Source organism: Petromyzon marinus, unplaced genomic scaffold (genome assembly GCF_048934315.1).
Source record: "Petromyzon marinus isolate PM22_M1 ecotype Great Lakes invasive population unplaced genomic scaffold, UKy_Petmar_22M1.pri1.0 PM_Scaffold_146, whole genome shotgun sequence".
Lineage (NCBI taxonomy): Eukaryota > Metazoa > Chordata > Hyperoartia > Petromyzontiformes > Petromyzontidae > Petromyzon > Petromyzon marinus.
In genome coordinates this window covers 114594-119465 of record NW_027423109.1, presented here as the reverse complement: position 1 = coordinate 119465, position 4872 = coordinate 114594, and the positions used below count along the sequence as shown (strand labels likewise).

Genomic DNA, 4872 nt, shown 5'->3' with positions numbered 1-4872 from the left:
AAAAAAAATAATAAAGGGTGGCGGTTTCTCGTAGCTCTCGAGCGACTTCGGCCGCCGCTCCCGCTTAGTGCCGTGACCTTGCGGCGGTGGATAGAGGATCGTGCGTGGGCCCCCCAACCCCCCCCCCCGCCCCCCAAAGACCCCGAGAGAGCCACGCCGGCGGGAGCTCCGTGCTCCCGCCGGCAGTCTTCACCCCAACTGGATTTGGTTTTGGGCGAGAGGCACACCGCCCGCCCGCCCGCCCGCCCCACCCCATAGGGCACCAACAATGCGACACGCCGCTCAGGGGAGGGGGGGGGCTCCCACGGAAGGTGGGAGCCCCCCCCCCCCCCTGAGCAGACTGAGCACGTTGTCGTCGGCGGGCGAGTTGGGGCAGGTCGCTCGAGGACACGCTGGGACATTACCGCGACCGTCACCTGCCAAAAGCTGCGAGAGCTCAAGCCTCGGCAGGTTCATGCCGCAACGCCAGGGCCGCAAAAAACAACTGGGCCTCGCGAAACTCCAAGCGACCCCCGAAGAAGCAGAACGATGGAGAAAGAAAAAAATAAAATAAAAAAACCGTAATGAAATAAAATTCGCGCCCCCCCCCCCACCCCGACAAGACAAAAGTGGCCCTCTTCAGGTGAAGTAGAAACAGAAACTTCCGGGGCGACGGCGCTTCTAATGGACGCTGTCGAGCCGGGGGACCGCGTCTTTGAAAGCCGTGCGGGCGGAGTTGCCGTGCGGGTTAGCAAACCGCGGAGGCCAGAAAATCAGGAGGAGCGGTTGCGGAGACAACGGTCAAGCCGAAGAGTCCGGTCAGACGAAGCCGCCGTAAAGCGACAGGGCGCCGCGGGCATGCAGCCGTGCACGAGGTTCAAGGCGGAGAGAGCTCCCCGCTGTAGTCTCGTGACCCCCTAGGGGGTGAAGAAGAGGGACAAGTAGGCCCGGGGGCCAGGGGCTAGGGGCCAGGGGCCAGGGGCCAGGGGCCCAGGGGCCAGGGGCCACGGGCCAGGGCCATGCACTGGGCTCACAGTGGCACAGGAGGCGACTCGCAGTCGTGGTTGCGGGAGGCTTCACGCGACGACCCATACTTCTATCCACGACGGAGGCTGGTTGTTGTTGTTGTTGTTTTTGTTGTTGTTGTTGCGGGGGTTAAGAAGATGGCGTGGTTGCAAACGCGTCCCCGTTAAGCCAAGTAGCCCGATGATGATGATGCTGATGATGCCGATGATGATGATGACGCTGGCTGTGAGTAGCTTGGTGAAGGGTAACGGTACTCGAGCTGCAAGTGTGTTGTGGGTTTTACTCTCCAGCACAAAACCGGCGAGTCGGTTTCACACGGAGCAGTAGGGCTTTCGCGACCAATGTCATCCACGAGAGGTTTTTTTTTTGGTGGGGTTGGATCACGTAAATGTGCGCGCAAAAATCTGTGTGCTGTACTAGTATACTACAGTATACACTACACTATACACTACTATACACTACACACTAGTGCTGTACTAGTATACTACACTATACACTACTATACACTACACTATACACTACTACACTATACACTACACTAGTGCTGTACTAGTACACTACACTATACACTAGTGCTGTACTAGTATACTACACTATACACTACACTATACACTACTATACACTACACTACACACTAATGCTGTACTAGTATACTACACTATACACTACTACACTATACACTATGACACTATACACTACACAATACACTACTATACAATACACTATACACTACATACTACACTATACACAACACTATACACTAGTGCTGTACTAGTATACTACACTATACACTACACTATACACTAGTGTTGTACTAGTATACTACACTATACACTACACTATACACTACACTATACACTAGTGCTGTACTAGTATACTACACTATACACTAGTGCTGTACTAGTATACTACACTATATACACTACACTAGTGCTGTACTAGTATACTACACTACACACTACACTATATACACTACACTAGTGCTGTACTAGTATACTACACGACACACTACACTATATACACTACACTAGTGCTGTACTAGTATACTACACTACACACTACACTATATACACTACACTAGTGCTGTACTAGTATACTACACTATACACTAGTGCTGTACTAGTACACTACACTATACACTAGTGCTGTACTAGTACAGTACACTATACACTACACTATACACTACAGCTGTACTAGTATACTACACTATACACTACACTAGTGCTGTACTAGTACACTACACTATACACTAGTGCTGTACTAGTACACTACACTACACACTACACTATATACACTACACTAGTGCTGTACTAGTATACTACACTATACACTACACTATATACACTACACTAGTGCTGTACTAGTATACTACACTACACACTACACTATATACACTACACTAGCGCTGTACTAGTATACCACACTATACACCAGTGCTGTACTAGTATACTACACTACACTATACACTACACCAGTGCTGTACTAGTGACGAATTGGCAACACGTTCTGTTCACGTGACACAACCCTTACACGAGTTGGCCGTGTCGGTGGCCGTGTCGGCGGGCGGCTTTAACGGCGCGTTTTATATTCATGCGACCTAACCCCAAAAAGCAGCCTCCATCGTGCACCACGTGACCGGATTTCTGAGGAGTCGTGCCATCGCCATCGTCTTCACTTGTCCACCGCCACCGCACGTACGCACGTACACACCGCCAACGTACGTACACACCGCCAACGTACGTACGTACACACCGCCAACGTACGTACACACCGCCAACGTACGTACACACCGCCAACGTACGTACACACCGCCAACGTACGTACACACCGCCAACGTACGTACGTACACACCGCCACCGTACGTACACACCGCCAACGTACGTACACACCGCCAACGTACGTACGTACACACCGCCACCATACGTACACACTGCCAACGTACGTACGTACACACCGCCAACGTACGTACGTACACACCGCCAACGTACGTACACACCGCCAACGTACATACACACCGCCAACGTACATACACACCGCCAACGTACGTACACACTGCCACCGTACGTACACACCGCCACCGTACGTACGTACACACCGCCAACGTACGTACCAACTCCTTTCGCGCCGTATGTAGCCGACCACTCACCATCTTACTCAACCACCCACTCACTCAACCACCCACTCACCATCTTACTCAACCACCCACTCACTCAACCACCCACTCACCATCTTACTCAACCACCCACTCACCACTCACCATCTTACTCACCCACCAACTCAACCACCAACTCACCATCTTACTCACCTCGCCCGGCCCAAACAAAATTAAACCCTCAACAACAACAACAACGTATTTTGATTTAAAGCTTTCGTGACTGCAGTAATTCATATTCTTAGTTTTTTCGGTAAAGTCACGTTGAAGAGAAACAACAAAATAACAAAATATATATAAAACAATAAAAAATTCTCACGACGTTTCGACCATAACTCAAACAGTCATCATCAACGTGACTTTACCGAAAAAACTAAGAATATAATAACAACAACGTAATTAAACCCTCAACAACAACGTAATAAAACCATCAACAACAACGTCAACGTAATTAAACCCTCAACAACAACAACAACGTAATTAAACCCTCAACAACAACGTCAACAACGTAATCAAACCCTCAACAATGTCAACAACGTAATTAAACCCTCAACAACAACAACAATGTAAATAAACCCTCAACAACGTCAACGTAATTAAACCCTCAACAACAACAACGTAATTAAACCCTCAACAACAACAACAACAACGTAATTAAACCCTCAACAACAACAACAACAACGTAATTAAACCCTCAACAACAACAACAACAACGTAATTAAACCCTCAACAACAACGTCAACAACGTAATCAAACCCTCAACAACGTCAACAACGTAATTAAACCCTCAACAACAACAACAATGTAAATAAACCCTCAACAAGGTCAACGTAATTAAACCCTCAACAACAACAACGTCAACGTAATTAAACCCTCAACAACAACAACAACGTAATTAAACCCTCAACAACAACGTAATTAAACCCTCAACAACGTCAACAACGACAACAACAACAACGTCAACAACGTCAACAACAACAATAACAACAACAACGACGACGAGTACGTCGCCACCGGGCGACTACGGCGCCCCGCGTCCCCGCCCCAGGGCGCCCGCCACCTCCTCCAGGACCCCGAGCAGGCGGCCCTGGGCCTGGCCCTGCTCCCGCTGCAGGCCCAGCGCCTCGCGGCCCAGCGCCAGCAGCTCGTCCAGCCGACGGTCGCTGCCCGCCCGCGCCGCCCTCAGCTCCAGCAGCAGCAGCTCGTCCACCCGCCTCCTGCTCCTGCTCCTCCTGCTCCTGCTGCTCCACCTGCTCCGCCTCCCGCCGCTCCTACTCGTCGGCGCGGCGGTGGCGGCCGCGGCCGCGGTGGCGGTGGCGGTCCGCGGCCGGGCCCGGCTCTGGGCCGGCCGCTCCGCGGGGCCGGAGCGGCCGGGCGCCGGGGGGCAGGACGCCCGCTGAAGGCGACGACGCGGTGGGGGGGGGCCCCGGGGCCGCCGCCGCCCGCTGGCGGATGGCGAGCGGAGGGCCGCGGTGTGGGGGAGGGGAACCGCCTCCGCCGCCTCCGCCGCCTCCGCCGCCTCCGCCGCCTCCTCTGCCTCCTCCTCCTCCTCCTCCGCCTCCTCCTCCTCCGCCTCCTCCTCCTCCTCCTCCTCCTCCGCCTCCACCATCTCCTCCGTCTCACCGTTCCTCACGCAGCCGCCATTTTGGCCCACACAGGGAAGTTCCTCCTGCTGCTCCTCGTCCTCCTCCTCCTCGTCGTGGTCGTGGTCGTGG

At 52.7% G+C, this 4872-nt stretch overlaps 1 long non-coding RNA gene across 1 annotated transcript; it reads right to left on the bottom strand.

Moving 5' to 3' along the window:
* Positions 1 to 1095: 1095 nt before the first annotated feature.
* On the bottom strand, positions 1096 to 4659 carry LOC142922713 (uncharacterized). The gene is made up of 2 exons (XR_012940252.1): positions 3796 to 4659; positions 1096 to 3644 (listed from the first exon to the last, which is right to left on the bottom strand). It is a non-coding gene; the product is annotated as an uncharacterized LOC142922713 (long non-coding RNA).
* Between the last annotated feature and the right edge of the window lie 213 nt (positions 4660 to 4872).